The sequence below is a fragment of the Coptis chinensis genome, chromosome 9, assembly GCF_015680905.1.
Source record: "Coptis chinensis isolate HL-2020 chromosome 9, ASM1568090v1, whole genome shotgun sequence".
Taxonomy (NCBI): domain Eukaryota; kingdom Viridiplantae; phylum Streptophyta; class Magnoliopsida; order Ranunculales; family Ranunculaceae; genus Coptis; species Coptis chinensis.
This window is the reverse complement of record NC_141464.1, coordinates 37,017,363-37,037,234: the sequence shown is the minus strand read 5'-3', so window position 1 is coordinate 37,037,234 and position 19,872 is coordinate 37,017,363.

Below are 19,872 nucleotides of genomic sequence, written 5' to 3'. Positions count from 1 at the left end.
TTTAGTTATTAGTTCCATTGCCCAGACCAGGGGATGGAAGTATAGATTAAGGTTTTTATTTATTGCAATCGAATATCATGCTAGTTTAGGGTTTTATTTATTGCAATTGAATATTTGCTAGTGACATGCCTTTATTTATTGCAATTGAATATAATGCTAGAATAGGGTTTTATTTATTGTAATTGAATATTATATTATTTATTCTCTACTTTTCTTCTAGTTGTGTAGTGTTTTAGAGTAAGGGAAATATTTCTTGTGTTTGCCTTAGATGGTGATTCATTGAATAGCTGCCCAAGGTCACATAAAAGGAAAGAAGATACTAGTAACATGAACATAGGAAGAACCTTAAGTAGAGTTATTTGTTAACGATGTTTTGTCCAAGAGGGCATCGACACTCGCTCGATTGCCTAATTGTAGTCTACTTGTGAGAACAACCATGAAGCAAAAGGTCATTGAATCAAAAGTATTGGTGGATTCTAATCTCTTGAATTCTCTTTCTTATAAATTCTCAATAGTTTAGTTTAGTTTAGTTTAGCATTAGAATCTACAATATCTATAATCGTAGTTTTTAATCCCTCAAACCCCCTTTTCAGTCTTGTCCTTCATATAAACATACACTTAAAAGTGGAACAATACCCTACTCATCCTTTACTTATTGAGGGATAATTAGGTTTTGATACTCTTCTATTTGTTCAATGACCATCATCTATCTACATCATCCATATACCATCTCATCTACATACACAAAAAAGAGGCAAGTGTCAAATGGCGCCGTTGCCATTTTAAGTTGTTTATGTTTAATGTTTTCTTTCAAGATTAGAATTTTGGATCTTGAGGTAATTTTAGCCGCATCCTCCATCCTTTTGAGAAAGAGAGAAGCTTGAAGGACATCTCGAAGACAAGATCTACCATCTAGGTTAGTCGAATCTTCATTCTTTTTATTTCATTCTTAGTATAGTTGCATCGTAGTTTAGTTTTATTGCTTTCTTAGTATAATTGCATCGTAGTTTAGTTTTATTGCTTTCTAGTATAATTGCATTTAGGACCTTTTCAACAATTGAAGTTGTAAGCCAACACAGCGAAACATCAAACTCTAGTGTTTCTTGTCTGAATCTTGACAAACGGACTATCGTCTGTGGGTCGTGGTACTTAAACAATCCAAGTGATTCGCCATAACCCTAGAAGAGACAGCTTTAGACAACGGGAGAGATACTAGCTGGAAAGCCCAACCCAATTGAAGGAAAGTAGTTTTGCATATTAGTATAATTTAGAATAGTTGCATATTAGTTTAATTGCATTCAAGCATAGTAGGATAGTTTTTCATCATCTTCGCATAGCAAGAATACTAGACAAGATTGATACAATGTCCACACGCAATGATGGAGGTGTTACGAAACCGAATAATCCTGAAGCTATCCCACCCATGCAAGCACAACAGAGGAAGAAGCTGAGCAATTTCTATTCGCCAATCATTGGAGACCCACCTAGCAGTATTGTTTTTCCAGAGACAGAATCTAACCAGTTTGAACTTAGAGCATCAGTAATCTCTATGCTTCCAAAGTTCAATGGTTCACATAATGTTCACCATATGTTGACATGAACAAATTTCTATCGATCCCTCGAACTTTCAAGAACGAGAATATCAAAGATGAGAGTATCAAGTTGATTCTTTTTTGCTCTCACTCGAAGGTAAAAGCCTACGAATGGTTAACCGTGATAGCCGATCAATTCAATAGATACTGGGAGAAGTTGAGAACAAAGTTTATGAACAAGTTCTACCCACCCCAGAAGACAGATGCCATGTAGCAAGCCATCAGCAATTTCAAAGGGAAGGTGACTGAAGAATATCATCAAAGCTGGGAGAAATTCAATAATCTGCTAGTCTCATGTCCACATCATGGTTATGATAAGAGCACACTTACTCATTTTTTCTATCGAGGACTCTCGATGATGAACAAGCATATGATACAGTCAATGCACAAAGGCAAGTTTACATCAATGGATGGAGAGGAAGCTTACAACTTTCTCAAGAATTTAGCTGAAGAAACACAACAATGGACTACTAGCAACGAGGATGTAGCTAGAATGGAGGGGGAGCTAAAGCAATTTGGTTACCAAGCACATGAACAATTAGATCAAGAACTGAAGTCTACATTGGCCAGCCTGGCCACCAGCATTGAAACTCTGAGTAAGAAATTTAAACATTTCTCTATGAATCCCTCCAAGATCAACAAGTCTCAAGCTAAATCTCTCCCAATCATGCAAGCTAGCCAATACTGCAAAGTCTGTTCGGACACTTCCTATGCAACTCTAGAATGTCCTAGTTACTGTCAACATGCATCAGTTGGAAAGTACAATGTGAACTTATTTCAAAGGCCCAACCAAGGTGGTAATAACTTTCAAGGCAATTATTGGAGACAGAACGCTGGACCCCCAGGTTCTCAAGATCAAAGTTTTATTCCACAGACAAGTCAAGCTTCACAGTTGGTTCCTCAACAATAATTTTACTCTCAGCAGAATTCCAATACAAGTGAAGAGTTAGTGGCAGATCCTAGGAAAAATTATGCCGCACCTGCCAACCTGGAGAATGCAATTACTTTGCTATCACAGAAAAATCAAAAGTTTGAAAGTGTTCTAGAGCTTCTTGCACAGTCTCAGCTCAATCTCCAGCAATCTCAGGCAAGTCAATGTTCTAGAATGGAGTCTCTAGAGGCTAAGGTCGACCAACTCACTACTGCTTTGTCTGTAAAGACACAAGCCATTAAACCTAGCTTATTAGAACCAATATTGAAGAGTGAAGATGTATGCCACATTGGGACAACTTCTAGTACTGATCAACTCCATGATCATGTCAACTCAGTTACTACTCTCAGATTAGGATTGAAGATAGACAACAATGTTGACTTACCTTCTCATGATGACATTGCTACAGAGCAATCAGTCAAGATTTCAAATAAAGTTCGAAAGGAAGTGGGAGAAATCCTTTCAACTCCCATTTGTGAAGATAACCAAGACAAGATATGCAAGAATGCCAAAGAGAAAGAAGAGCGCATTAATATGTCGATGTGTTTGTACCAAAGGCACCTTTTCCTATGTTTTTTGCTCAAAGCAAAAAGGACAAGCAATTTTTAGAGATGAAGGAGGCATTTGAGAAAGATAACATCAATATCCCCTTTCTCAAAGTGATCAAGCAGTTGCCATCATATGCCAAATTCTTGAGGATGTATGCAACATAAAGAGAAATACTCATGTTCCAAAGCGAGCGTTTCTAGCTGGACAAACAACATCTATTATCCATCAGCAAGCTCCAGTAAAGCTCAAAGATCTAGGAAGTCCTACAATATCTTGCAAGATAGGAGAAAAATTCACGGGTAATGCTCTTTTAGACCTTGGTGCTAGTGTTAATCTCTTGCCATATCATGTGTACCAAGCGTTGGGCCTGGAGAACCTAAAGCCTACAAAGGTCAAATTGAAGTTAGCTGACCGTTCTACCAAGATTCCCAGAGGCATAGTTGAGGATGTTCTTATTCAAGTAGCCGATTTCTACTATCCTGTGGATTTCATTGTGATAGACACCAAGGAGGCCTTTGATAAAATTCCAGTTATTCTAGGCCGACCTTTCCTCGCTACCGCAAAAGCTTTGATAAATTGTCACAATGGTGAAATGAAGATCAACTTTGGTAAGATGTCCATGGACATAAATATCTTTCACTTGTTGCATAAGGATTGTGATGACGCTGAAGGTGGAGAGGTGTACTTCCTTGATAGCATGATACAAGAATCATTCCCATTCGAAGATACAATTGAGAGTGCTCAATCTACAGAAAACTGTGATGAACTTGAGAACCCCACCACAGAGGCGTTGCTAGCCATGTTCTTGGAATCTCTGCAGAAAATTCAGGATTTAAGTAAGCATAATGGAAAATTGGTAGAGAGAGTATCATACCTTGAGAAGATGAACTCTACATTTCAGGATGAACAACAGACTTACGCTTGAGAAAAATGGGGTTACTAGAAAATCAGCTTAAAGAAGTTTTGGAAAAACAACGTAATCTAGAAACTGAAATGAGTCTTCAAGCGAGAAAGTGGACCATATTGATAAGAAGCATTGACTATTGAAGCCTCTTCTACACCATCATTGTCCGAACGAGAGAAGAAGATGAAAACCACGCCCACCTTGAGCGTAGTCAGCTAGACATCCATTATCATCACTATGGTGGTAAATGGCACATCAGATACTTTTGTCCTGTTAAAAAGAAAGATTTTCGTCAATCTTCTACACAGAGGAACCACAAGGCCTATCACACAATCATCAGACCTGAAATAGTTCAAGGTGGAAAAGCAATTTCACCAGCAATCTTTCGAGCATATCAAGGAGTATTTTTGACAACCCACAAGGTGAGACCTCCTCGTCCTCCAAACATTCGTCAGATTTAGGTAAGAAAATTTGATCTCCTCACTCCAAATTGATAATGCATGATATATAGTCTTAGGGATCTGACTTAAAAAGACTTAAAAAAAAAAATCTTGGTAAAAGGAAATGTTCTTATTTTTGGGATTAATTTTGATATTCGGCATCAAGGGTAACATCTTCCCTTTTTCTCATTTCATTTACTTAATTTCTATACATTGAGGACAATGCATATGTTAAGTTGGGGGAGGGTGTACTTGAGAAATGAATTTCAAAAATTAGTTTCCAAAAACAAAAATATTTTTGTTTCTATATCAGTAGCATGAGAAAAATGAATTTTAATGATGAGTCTGGGATATAGATTCTATACTACTTAGTATTGAGTTTGATAGATAGTTGATATTATTAATTTCATTACCGCTTAGACTATTTATTATGCTCGGACATAGTTCTTGTTGATAGAATTCTTTATCAAGGCACCACCATAGTACTTGGTCAATTTTGTGTACTTTTGCTAGAAGATAGATTTAAACCCCTAGTAAACTGGAAGTAGAATTTTTAGACTTAGCCCGTGAGACTTGAGCTTTATACCCATTCTTTAGAGAGTCTTACGAAAAATCCGAGTCTTAGTGACTCAACATCTTTCAGTTCTTTATGTCGTTGTAATATAGTCTCATTATTTGTTGATTTGGTTAATCACGAAGTGACATCAACTGGGGAGATAGCCATTAGGTCTTGTAGTCTATTCGAAACAGAGTATCATACTGATAAGTCAAGTAGTGAACCCATTCAGCCTTTATCCCACCTAGTAGGACCATCATCCTTTTGAGCCTTACAATAAGCCATTTTCTTTCATAAAACCCTTTACCCTTTACCCAACCCCAGACAAAGAGTATAGCCAAAATCTTTATCAGCCATACCCATATGTTTTTGAGAATACAAGGGGCACAAAGAGGAAGAAATAGCACAAAAGGAAGATTACAAGGAAATACCAGAGAGATACAATGAAGACCATCATTATGTTCTAATTGAAAGAAGCTAGTGGAAAACAAGCATATCCAGTACTAATCAAGGATATACCACTGAGCTAAAGAAAAATTAAAAAAAAAAAAAAAAAAAAAAGTTGAACAGAATGGATGGAAAAGCTAAGACAAAGGAAGAATTTTCTCTGCAATACAAAATTTGAAGAAATCTTCCAAATAATGAAGTAAAACCCTTAGTGTTTTTCAGAAACAACCTTTGAATCCTTTTTACCTTTCCATCATAAACCAATATCCAAGCCAAGTTACAACCCATGACTTATCATTAAAGTATGGTACGAAGTCTAGAATAGGTGAGAGGATGCTAAAGTGAAGGACCCGACACTTCATATGTGATTAACATTCTTTCCATGAGACTAATTTCATCCAGAAGTCCGTTTTTCAAGGTAGTATGTGGGATGTTCGTATTCATTATTCTTTTCCCCACATACATGAGGTAAAATAGTATACCATCTTCTGAGAGATTCTTTTCTGAGAGTATGACCGGTGAGGATTGAAAGTCGAGATTATTTGTCTAAAGGTAAACTAGGGATTCCGTTTCTTGGATAGGAGAGTATAGGAGATTGACTGAGTACACACATAAGCCTTGATTGAGAATTTTGTCAATTTTTACCATCTCCCATCATAATCTATGAGTCTTTGCAGCAATGTAGCCAGCAATGGAGATCGTCTGTTGGAGTAAGCACTAAGTGGTAAGGAATTTCTCTCTCTAAAAAATACTATCATTCTTGAACATGTTATTGATTGATTTTATGGGTATATCACCTGAAAACCCTCACGAAACTATAACTCGTCCTTTTTGGGGAACTTAAAGGTTTAAAGCCTTGTTGCATATGGTAAATGCAATTGCGATGTCTGCGAAAGTGAGTTAGGATTTTATTTTTGTTATTAGGATGTGATTTTGATCACTTAACTATTTTTTATCTTATTTGCTAAGAGACTAGCAAAAGGCTAGTTGGGAGTTGTGATAAGTGCTAAAAAAGTGCAATTTAACCCTCGATTATGCCTCTTGTTTAGCCATCTTAGTGGACTAATAGTGTTTGTAAGTTATGTTTTATGATTCTATAGGTGAAAGAGAGAGTTTTGTGGAATATTAGAGAAAAAAGGGTAAAATGGAGCAATTCGGAGCATTAAGGATCACATGGGAAGCCCGTGAACAATCATGGAGAAGGCCAAGGAATTGGAGCTATTAAAGATGCGACTTGGACCTATTTTAAAGCCTATTTGGAAGCCCAAGGCCAAAAGATTCGTTGCTTGGACCAAAGCCCGCAAAAGAGGATAGAAGGATAGAGCAGAAGAGATAAAATAGGCTTACGCGATTGGAACGCATGGATCGAGCATCCAGACACATTGATTGCTTCTGAGATGCATGAATAGTGCGTCCAGACGCATGAATCGACACTGTAGCCAATTTCTTCTCAGTTTTGGAGACGAAGTTGGACTCTGAAAGAAGTCTATTTGTATTAGGAAACAAATGATGGGTTGGAATGCTTCTAGAGCTTATTGTAACCTCTATAAATAGAGGACCTAAGTACCGCATGTAATTTGCCAATTCACTTATACTCTTGTCTCCAAAACTTAAGGCAGAGAGAGATTAATAATAAAAAATCGGTTTTAACTAGCCGAGTCTTAATAAATTAGTCTTTCTAGTCTTATGTTATTCGACTCTTCTTCTTCTCGTTCTTCGTGTTCTTTTCTTTATGGAAGGCTAATCTTCTCCTTTAAGGGAGAAGATGAATCCGGGTGCTTAAGGTTCAATGATTCTTCTGGTTCATAGTGTTCTTCAATCAGGCTAGTTCTTTATGTTTTTAGTTATTAGTTCCATTGCTCAGACCAGGGGATGGAAGTATAGATTAAGGTTTTTATTTATTGCAATCGAATATCATGCTAATTTAGGGTTTTATTTATTGCAATTGAATATTTGCTAGTGACATGCTTTTATTTATTGCAATTGAATATAATGCTAGAATAGGGTTTTATTTATTGTAATTGAATATTATACCATTATTCTCCACTTTTCTTCTAGTTGTGTAGTGTTTTAGAGTAAGGGAAGTATTCCTTGTGCTTGCCTTAGATGGTGATTCATTGAATAGCTGCCCAAGCTCACATAAAAAGAAAGAAGATATTAGTAACATGAACATAGGAATAACCTTAAGTAGAGTTATTTGTTAATGATGTTTTGTCCAAGAGGGCATCGACACTCGCTCGATTGCCTAATTGTAGTCTACTTGTGAGAACAACCATAAAGCAAAAGGTCATTGAATCAAAAGTATTGGTGGATTCTAATCTCTTGGATTCTATTTCTTATAAATTCTCAATAGTTTAGTTTAGTTTAGTTTAGTTTAGCATTAGAATCTACAATATATATAATCGTAGTTTTTAATCCCTCAAACCCCCTTTCAAGTCTTGTCCTTCATATAAACATACACTTAAAAGTAGAACGATACCCTACTCATCCTTTACTTATTGAGGGATAATTAGGTTTTGATACACTTCTATTTGTTCAACGACCATTATCTATCTACATCATCCATATACCATCTCATCTACATACACAAAAAAGAGGCAAGTGTCACACTCCATGAAAGAATATGGAAAACACCAAAAAAGTTCTAAATGCGTGTCTGATAAGAGCCCAAAACTGTAGTTTTAACCCCTTAACAATAATACTTTTAGACCGATTATGCGAGTAATAAATAAGAGTTAATGTTGATTACGTGTTTTTTGTATTTCAGGCATTGGAGTCAATTATGTGTAGAAATGTGTCACTTTTGTGAGATAAAGGAGCAAGGGTTGGTTGCTAAGAAATTCTGTGATTAAAGGCCAAGATTCAAGGAGAAAAAACCTTTTTAAATCCGGTCAAAGCTAAAAAGTCAAAGTCAATGCGGGTAGAAATAGCGCACATAAAGTTAGCAGAACTTTCGAAGTCCGTATCTTTGAACTCAGACTTTGGAATCAAGCCTACCATACGTCAAAACGACCAGCTCGGAAAGAGCTTTCTAACGGTCCAAGACTTGACCCATTCAGAGGAGCACAAGTGGACGAAAATGTCATTGAAGTCATTTCCAACTGAAAGCCCCTTTTTAGACTAAAGAAATTGGGTTTTGGGCCCGATTTTCCGGCCCAAAACATGGCTCCAAGCCAATGCACGAAATTGGGGATCTCTTTCTCTTCTTGAAAAGAAGAAAGGAGGTAGACTAAAAAAGAGACCTAGATTAGAAATAAATTAGCTTAGACTCCATTAATTAATTTTTATTACCTTGTTTTGAATTCAGTTTTTGAATCAGTTTATTGTTATTACTCATTAGATCAATAAAGTTAGTTAGCTATTGATAATTCTAGTTTCATTTCATTAAATCATTTTAGTTTCAATTCATCGATTTAGTTAATAATCATTACTAGTTTCAATTCAATCTTGCATGATTAGACTTTAATTTTAAATCAAATAAGTAAATTTATAATCTTTTTATCATGTCTTGTTATGATTTATATATGAATGATAGCATAATTATTCAAGGCTAAAACCTCCATTAGAGGGGTTTGAAGAAGCCTTGATGAAGCTTGATTGTTGTTAGCGTAGAATAGTTCGTAATATTCCATTCCATTCTAGAAAACAATTAGTTCACCATGAGAATAAGTTTGATTGTTTCACGTGCTAGTTGTTAGTTGGTAAAGATTACCATGAACAATTAGGGATTAGGAAGAACCAATTGCTATGCGAAAGCATTGTAATTCGGATTACGACAATTCCTCGCTAGTTGATTAAGTCAAATTAAGGTGGAATCAAATCCCCTTAATTCGTTTTCATATTGTCAAATTAGTAATTTCGTAGTTTGAATTATCGTATCTTGTTTAGTATAATTTTAGTATAATTTCCATCGTTACTCTCATTGATTTTGATAGACTGATAATCGTAGTTAACAATAAATTCTAAAGAACTAGGAGTGGAACGAATCTTCTATTCCAACTATATTGCAATAGCATCGAGAGTAGAAAACTTTGATAACATTAAGCAGAAAGTAGTTTTAGTTTTACTTGTGTTGAGTTTCGTAGCTTTGCGTAGGTAAAACTATTCATTTTACCTTTTATCAAATGGCACCGCTGATATCTTAGTTCCGTTTAGAGTTGTTTTCATTAGTATTGTTAGTCTTCCCAAAGTCCCATTAAACCCACCCACCCTTGTTTGCTTCTAACAGTGATTGTTTGGTTCAGAAACTAAAAAAAATTCAGAGAACAAGCCTGAGAGCTACCTGCGCCCATACAAGGCTAATTTTGAGCCCTAGAACTCGAGTTGGACTTGAGTGCGACCCGCGCCCTACCTAGGCAATTTCTGAGCTCGACCCGCGCCCTCTTCTAAACCACCCAATTTTCACCGGTTAGTACAAACTTCCATTACTTTAAGTTATTCAGTATTTCTAACTTGTTAAACACACTGACCTCGCGTATACAATACACTATTCATAAGCGAAGCAAGGAGGCATTCAGGTACTTCTTTCTTCCACTCCTCGCATCTCCTGTTAGAGGTTTATACTAGCATATCAGGATTGTTTTGACGGTTTTCGTGTTTAGTTAAGATTGGTCTTAGCCTTGCATGAGATTAAGGTCAGGTAGAAGAAAAATGTCTAACGTAATCAACCGTCATTGTCAACAAACATGTCTTTCTAGTATACCACTCACTACACCTCTAGCTAATATACCACACACTACACCTGAAATAATGGCTGAAGAAAGAGAGTCTCCTTTCTCTGAATTTTATAAAGCCTTGAACGATAGCCCAAAATCTTGCATCGTTATTGCAGACCCAATGGGGGATTTTCGAATCTCCCCAAATATATTTAATTTGTTACCCGTTTATCAGCACATGCGAAGGATTGAACAAGTCCTTACCACATTCCACCATCCTACGATTGGTGCTGAACAAATTAAACTGAAGGTGTTTCCTTTCACCTTAGCCGATAAGGCGGCGTCTTGGTTAACTGCCCAAGCGCCTAATTTTGTGGACTCATGGGCCAAACTTGTTCAACTATTTATGGAACATTTTTACCCACCACTGAAGATAGATGAAATACTTTTCAAGATTCATTTCTTCCGACATAATCCTTATGAATCATTTTCAGAGGCTTGGAATCATTTCACCAATCTTCTTATAGAGTGTCCACACCATAACCTCATGAAAGACACGTTAGTTCGTGCCTTTTTCAAAGGACTGTTGCACCACCACAAAGAGGTGCTTGACATAATGAATGGGGGTAGTTTCCTCAGTAAGGGAGCCTCAAAGGCTTATAAATTTCTAGAAGATCAGACAAAGCGTAATAATGGGGGGGGGGTAGTGACGATATCTCCCGCTCCGCTAGTTCTTCTACAACAGTTAAGGCCGCCGGTATGTTTGAGATTAAACCCGATCCTAAGCTTAAAACATTAATCAATTCACTAACTAAAAAGGTAGAATCTATTTCTATTCAGCAAAAGCTTATCCCCGTCATGAATGTCAACTATAATCCATGTAATTTCTGTTTGAGTCCTGAGCATCCCGACTCCTATTGTCCTCTCGCTTATGAACAACAAACATCACAACAAGATAACATTTGCTCAATTAATAGCTATCTATTTCTAATGCCCCTTGGAGACAACATCCTAACTTCAGTTGGAGAAATAATCAACAAGTTACAACTCCAGGGTTTAAAAATCAAAATGTTAGGCCAGCAAACAATTACAACCAAGCTCCACCACGACAATGACAAGGTCAGGGTAATTATAATAATTATAATAATAATAATTATAATGCTAATAGAGGTATCGTTCTAATAAATAATAACTATCACAACCCACCCATTAATAATCAACGTGACATAGTTCCTGTCACACAACCTATAGCAAACACTCCCCCACAACCGGATTGTTTTGACGCCTTTATGCAAACCTAACAACATATTTTACAAGCCATCCAACTTTCCTTACAGCAGTTAGCACAAGAGAAAGTACAACCAAAAGGTGTGTTTCCAGGTCAAGCGATACTTAATCCTAAAATAACAAACACAACTTTTGAGGTAAATGGTAATACTAGTAAGGACAATGCAAACGTAGGTGAGCTAAATGCCATCACCACTCTTTGTTCGGGCAGAGTGGTTGATAACGCCGTAACTATGCCTATAGTTACCCCACTAGTAGTTCTTACACCGGATATTGAACTAGATACCGAAATAGAAACTGAAGATCCTACCCCTATAGAGGTACCAATTAAACCACAACCTAAGAAACAAAAAGCAAAGGTTAGATATTCAGTTGATCCATACACTAAATATAGATAGAAAACACCATTTCCCCAGAGATTAGCAATGTTAAACAAGGATACAAACTTTGACGAGATTAGGAAAGTTTTCAAAAATCTAACGATAAACCTACCTTTTCTTGAAGCAATTAAAAAGTTATCTCACCATGCTAAGTTTCTTAAAGAGTTGTGCACTACTAGGCGTAAGAGAAATATTCCTAAAAATGCCTTTTTAACTGAACAGTTTCCAACTTTAACCGAACATAATGGAATCGTTAAGTACAAGGACCCTGGTCGTCCTACTGTACAATGCACTTTAGGAGATTCCCACACGACGACCACTTTATTAGACCTGGGGGTGAGTGTTAACTTACTCCTGTATTATCTATACAAACAAATAGGTCTACAGGAGATGCAACCTACTAAAATGACGTTGCAATTAGTGGATCGGTCTATTAAGTATCCTAAGGGTGTGGTTGAAAACGTGCTTGTTAAGATTCAGGATTTCTACTATCCTGCTGATTTTGTTATCCTTGATACGGAAGTCGTTAACGACTCTGTTCCGATCATCTTAGGGCGTCCCTTCTTGGCAACTGCCAACACGCTTATAAACTGTCACGATGGTTCGATGTCCTTGTCTTTTGGCCATCTTTCTGTTGAGGTAAATGTTTTTAAAATGACGAGACAGTTACTTGATATGACTATCGATGGGGAGGTTAGCATGATCGAGAGCTTAGCTCAAGATTATTTTAATAACACATTTCTCAAAAACCAAATGCATAAATTCCTTTCGTTCGGAGTCTACTCCTATCGTAGACCCTTCTGTTGCTCCATCTACCGAGTTTGAAGACTTGCTGCCTAAGCAAGTTTTCACTACTCAAGATGAGGACCCTCCAGAAGCATTTATCAACATTCCTTCCACCCCGGTGCTTAAACCTCTTCCTTCTGAGTTAAAGTATATTCAACTTGATTCGGATGGTAGTCATCCTGTAATTATATCATCTCTGTTATCTGTAGATGAAGAGGCATGGTTGATTAAGGTTATTAGGGAACATCGTTCTGCGATTGGTTGGTCCCTAGCCGACATTAAGGGGATTGACCCAAATGTTTGCACTCATTGTATCCATTTGGAGGATAACGCAAAGACTTCTCGCGAACCTTAGCGTTTCTTGAACCCTGCAATGAAAGAGGTGGTCAGGGAAGAAGTCTTACGGTTACTAGATGCAGGTATCATATACCCAATCTCTAATAGCGAATGGGTAAATCCCATTCATGTAGTTCCTAATAAATCAGGGATTACCATGGTACGTAATACTAAGGGTGAATATGTTTCCACACATGGTCCTATGAAATGGAGAATCTGTATCGATTACAGACATTTAAATGCCATGACACGAAAGGATCATTTTCCTTTATCCTTTATAGATCAGATGCTTGAACGCCTAGCTGGTCATGCTTTTTATTATTTTTTGGATGGCTACTCTGGCTATTTTGAAATTATTATTGATATTGATGACCAAGAAAAGACTACCTTCACATGTCCGTTTGGAACATATGCCTATAAACGAATGCCTTTTGGCCTTTGTAACGCTCCTGGTACCTTCCAGCGGTGTATGCTTCATATATTTAGTGACATGGTAGAACACTTTATGGAAGTTTCCATGGATGATTTTTCTATCTATGGAGACTCTTTCACTGACTGCCTGTCTAACTTGTCTAAGGTTTTGACACGGTGTGAAGAGAAGAGTTTGGTTTTAAATTGGGAAAAATGTCATTTCATGGTTAAAAAAGGAATTGTCCTAGGTCATATTATACCTAGTGATGGCATCGAAGTAGATAAGGCCAAACTAGATAAGATAACATCTCTACCTATACCACGGAATGTCCGTGATATTAGAGCCTTTCTAGGCCATGCAGGTTTTTATAGGCGTTTTATCAAAGATTTTTCAAAAATAGCTAGGCCTTTAACTAATTTGCTTTTAAAGGATGTCATCTTTGATTTTAATTTTAACTGTAAACAGGCTTTTGAAACGTTAAAAGCCACCTTAACATCATTTATTATGCTAGTAAAATGTTAAATGTGTGATGCTAGTGATTATGAAGACGAAACTAGATAATTATACATTTATTATGCTACCGAAAAAGGAATTATACAACTACTAAAAAAAAGAATTCTTAGTCATGCCGTTTATGCTTTAGATAAGTTTCGTCCTTATTTGGTTGGTTCTAAGACTTTAGTTTACACGGACCATGCAGCCTTTAGGTACCTTCTCGCAAAGAAGGATGCTAAGCAGAGATTAATCCGATGGATTCTTCTCTTGCAAGAGTTCACATTAGAAATTAAAGACAAAAGAGGGGTCAAAAACGTAATTGCCGACCACTTATATAAACTAACAAATGACGATGATAGTGATTCTGAGTCCATACCTGCCTCTTTTCCAGATGAGCATCTATATGCTATTTTTTATGCACCATGGTATGCTGACATTGTGAATTATTTAGCGTCTGATATTATTCCTGATGATTGGTCAAGAAATGAACGTAAGAAGTTCTTGGCCAGAGTTAAGCTATACTACTGGGATGAGCCCTACCTTTTTAAGTATTGTACGTATCAGATTATTCATCACTGTATTCCCCAGTGGGAATATAATGAGGTTATATTATTCTGCCATGACAAAGAGTGTGGTGGCCATTTTAGTGGTATGAAAACAGCTGCTAAAATTCTTCAATGTGGGTTTTGTTGGCCTACCCTTTTTAAAGATGCCCAAGTGCATTGCATTGCAAGACGTGTGTTCGTTGCCAACAACTTGGGCTTAATCAATGGCGTAATATGATGCCATTAAATCCAATAATGGTGGTAGAAATATTTGACGTATGGGGCATTGATTTCATGGGTTCTTTTCCTGTTTCCCACGATTTCATATATATCCTAGTTGTCGTGGACTACGTGTCTAAATGGATAGAGGCCATGGCTTGCCGTAGCAATGACCATAAGACAGTTGTGTTTTTTAGTTAAGGAATACATTTTCTGTCGGTTTGGCATTCCTAAAGCCATGATTAGTGATGGTGGAACACATTTTTGCAACAGAGTTGTTGCGTCTCTCGTAAAAAGGTATAGAGTTACACATAAGGTAGCAACTCCTTGTCATCCACAAACTAGCGGCCAAGTAGAAGTTTCTAATAGGAAAATCAAAAAAATCTTAGAAACAACTGTAAATCCTGATATGAAAGATTGGTCTAAGCGTCTAACTGATGCCTTATGGGCGAATAGGGCTGGTTTTAAAACTCCTATAGGTATGTCTCTCTTTAGACTTATATTTAGAAAACCTTGTCATTTGCCCATTGAATTGGAGCACCGTGCTATGTGGGCTATAAAAAGCCTTAACTTCAATATTGATGAGGCGGGTGTCAAGCGCAAGTTGCAATTGAATGAGCTTGAAAAAATCCGTAGAGATTCTTATGATCTCGCGAAGGATTATAAAGCTAACATGAATCGTGTTCATGATAAGCAAATCTTGCGCAAAGAGTTTGTGGTAGGTCAAAAAGACTTGCTTTACAACTCCCGTCTACATATTTTTCCAGGAAAATTAAAAACCCGTTGGTCCGGTCCTTTTCTGGTTATTGAAGTCACCCCTTACGGGGCAATCACCTTGGTAAATCCCAAGGACAACAATACCTTTCAAGTCAATGGCCAACGGTTAAAATATTTTCACTAGCTAATGCCCCCTGATGTGGAGGAAGTCTTTTTACAGGACCCTGTCTATAAGGATTGACCTTTGTTGCTTGGTGTACTTCCTTCACTTCCATATATTAGTAAGTGCAACATTCAGGTAACTGGGCCCTCCCTATGGAGTGTGTGGCTGTAAGTACCGGATCCTAAGACCACGCTTAACATAATTCATGCATTCCATTCTTGCATGTTTTCTCGGTTTTTGAGTCATGTTCCTCTATGGTGTGAATTATGTCCTTCCTCATAACAAAAACAGATCGCGAGTTTTTTGTTTTCGCTTCCGCCATTAGCACCCACAAAACCCTAACAAAAATAAAAAAAAAAGAAAGAAAACTTAAATACCACCACGCCAAAAGTTTTAACCCACTCCAAATCGCAAGTCCTACTCTACACCATTATCCAACACCAACTTACCCACCGAAAAACCAAAAAAAATTACCAAAATAATAAATCTTCACAACCACCACCGCCATCACTCCAAGCTATAAGTGAATCCCATTCAAACTCGTTCCCTACATTGTCTTCATCCCATAAATCGTTTCAAAACTTCAATGGCTCAAAGAGGAAGAATTTTGCCGGAACAAGCTTTTACTGTCGACTGATTTATGCCGTTTTTTTAGTGACGAGATGATTAGGAGGGATTGCAATAGGTTGTGGTATTCAACAGATGATTTCTACCACTCCGATTTGCTCGAACAATTCTATAAGAAGAGGGAGTTGGAAGGTCAGAAATTTTTTGTGAAGGTGGCTGGGATGAGGAGAGAAGTTTCTAAAGAGTTGTTGGCTGAGATTTTAGGCATTACGCCTGAACGCCATCTCGAAGCCACCTTGCAGGAATCCCAGTATGCTGGAGTTCCTGCATTAATGAAAGATAATGTCATGGAGGGATGGTACAATCCGAATTCTCATTCAGGTTCGACAAATATCGTCAGAAAACAAAACCAACCGGGGTCAGATTTCGATGGATTGGTAAGAACGCCATCGAAAAGAGAAAGTCACGACATCGGTCCGAATTCGACCCCGCGTTCTCGGATATTACATGAGAAGAGGTATAAATTCTGCATCCTCGATTTGATTTTGAATATGATTAGAGGAGTTGGAAAGAGTGTTGCGCCCTTCCCGATATTGATCACTAAGATCATGATGTCTTTTAGAGATGTTACAAAATCTGATCGTATTATGTTAAAATTGCATTCAAATGCAATTATTTATATGGAGTGTATCCAAAAGACTTGGAAGTTGCCGGAGGATAGGGTGGTTGATTCGGATGATGAGATGGAGGATATGACATGTTTGGATGAAAATGCCTTGGAGAGTTGTACTTCTGATTTAGAATGCATGTGAGTGCTGCATAGTGGCTTGCATTGTGCTTATAGTATTTGTGAAGATTTATGGACTAGGCAAATTAAAATTTGAAATAAACAAAAGAACCCTCAGACGAATTTTGAATTGCTCAACAAGGGTCAGGCGGATCTCTAGTATAACATGGAGACTCTAGTCCAATGTCAGGATGCACATTGGGTAGAGATGAAGGCAGAGATGGAGGCACAACACTGGTTCCGAGTAAAGATTCTAAAATGCATGCCACCCATGGGTGGTTCTTCCTCAGGGGAGTCTGTGAGGCATGAGCGTCGTCGCCGAAGGACGGATGGCTCGGGCATTTCTTCATCCCAAGCCCAATCCTCATCTCAGGGTCCTTCTTCATCCCGTGGCTAGTAGTTTAGGAATTTGTTGCTTTGATGTTGTTTTTATTGTTTTTAGTAGTTCGGATGTTAAGTTGTTAAATTCAGTAGTTAAATTTGAATTCGGTAGTCATTTGTTATTTGAATTTCGATTTTAATTTAATGTGGTTCTTTTCTACGTATGCGATGATTTGTGCGTTAATCCCACCTTCCCAAATTGTTTGGGGGTGGTATTATTTCTTTTAGCATTGTTGTTATATGATCCACCATTTTAGAAGTAATTATTGCGATGAGTTGTGGGAATGTTGCCGATATTGGCATGGCTATGATTAGATATTGTGGTAGGATGAAAATTCAATGAGTTAAGAAGTTACTATTCTAAATTCAACCTAAAAGATATTAGGTTTGTTTTGGAATAAGGAATATGGGTTGTTTCCGTTTTAGGTTTTGGTAATATTTTGTTTATGGTAATTGCCTTAAATTTTTTGGCAACTTGTCGATTCGTTTTAGAAACTAAAAACCCTATATATACTTGATTCATTCTCCACACAAAACCCACACATCTCATTTTCATCTCTCACCTTCAAACTCCAATTTTTCCTTTTATTTTTCATCGCACTCGTTTCTTTCACACATGGAGCGACCCGCCTCTACCAAGACCAATTTAAAGGCGCACCTAGCTTCGAAAACGTCAGAACTCGATTTAGCCCCGAAGCGACTCGCGTCTCTACCAAGGCTATTTCGAGCGCGACTCGCTCGACCTTTGTAGCCACGAAAAATTCTAATTTTTTGTGGGTTGTTCCAGGGTCGTTTGCAGCTCTTCCAGAGAGTAGTTTTGTGATGACATCTCTTACAGTCATACCAAAGCAGTCTTTCGAAGACTTGTTGGCAAGCGAGACCTACGGAGGTTGGTTTCGCGACAGGATCTTGCAGTTAGGATGGCAGTATCTACTGGCAAGTGATGACGACTTGTATTTACCTCAGCTTACTGCATATTTCTACGATAATGTTAAATTCTTATGTCAATCTGATGGAGAACAAAAATTCTCTGTCGTAGTTGATGACACGCCACCGAATTCAAGAAGTCTTTGGTAGCGTTTGTTTTGTGGATTGCCTTGCCCGATCCTACAAAACGCGGGGATATATGACCGATAATGCATACCTCTATGACTATGCGTATTTCCATGAGTATTATGGGGAGGGTGTTTCGTGTAATTGACCAAGGGCTTATATAGCATAGCCCCTCAGTAGCCCGTCCCCGAATGTAGGCACCACCATGTTATTCATCCCGATGAATGTTTTAGGAGTGGCGGTTTTACGCAAATAGTATCGCCGGTGACATTTTCCTTGTTTTTTATCCACTACAGGGGATGTCAACGATATGACATTCGAGTTTTAGTGGCTAGTCTAAAGAGAGCAAAAGCATGAGGCATAAGTATCTTCTTATGCCTATTTTGGTTTGTCACATCAAAGCGCTTGTGATTTGTTTACTTGTATTTTGTACCGTTGACGGGTTGCTAATAAAAAAAAATAATTTCTCATATTTTGTAGCAAGACCCAGTTAAGTTACAATAACCAATGAATACAAGGATTGAAAAAGAATGGTTGAAGACAAAGACCCACCAATTGCGTGGTGGCGCTCATTCCTTCCGAAGTTATGACTTGGATTATCAATACAATGAATAGCCATTAGAAAATAACAATGGCTACCAAGGATGGCAATGTTGGAATGAAAAAGGTGTGCAACCTCATTTGTAACATGTTTTGATAACACTCCTTACACCCCATATCGGGGAGACAAGTTCAAAATGGTATCTAACAACCGAGTAACAATAGTTTTAGTCAAAAACACCGATTTATCAACCTGAATTTGGTTATGTACTTTTTCGGGTGGATGACAGTTAGAAGATGAAAACATACTTGGGGGCTTAGGCCCTTTGGCAAGTTATTATAAGATGTGGCGAGGGTCTTTGTGAGAAGAAAAGAACCTTGGTCCCATGAAGAGGATGAGGATGATGTTTAAACGATGGAGATAAGGTAAGTTTTTAGTTTCAATTCATGTTTGTTTATGTCCCAAGAAACTAACAATTTGATTATTGTTAACCCCATAACGGGTGGAACTCATATAGAGTTGGCATACGGCCGGTTCAGATAATAAGCGCGTGAAAACACTTTAACTATTTTCTTTATCTATATTAGTATGTTTTAGCCTTGTTTTGACACATTAGCATCCAACAAAGGATGTTCCTAAGAATATCACTTGAGCTTCCATGGTAATTTTCTACCCTTTTATTTCAATACTTTGAGGACAAAGTATGCTTCTTGTTTATCTTCTTGGGGTGGCATAGAAACGACGGTAATTAAGGCATGATCTCCTCGATATTAACGTTAGAATATAGATATGTACAATATGCACTTGTTTTATAGTAAAAATTTCAAAAAATAATAAAAATAAAAAAAATATGTTATGTTATACACTTAGGAATATTGGTATTGTTTTCTTTCCCTATGCTCTTAATAATCTAGAAGTCTCATGTTAGCTTTTGCATTATAATAATTTTTAGAAACTTAGGTTAATATGTACGTAATAATCTTTATATCTATCTATAAATATATTACATGAGTATCTATGATTGTTTGGTAGTAAGTTTATGAAATCTAGGCTAGAGTACTTATTCTACAAATCCTGTGAGAATATAGCTTAAAGTCTTATACGAGTGAAATATTTGAGAAATGACACA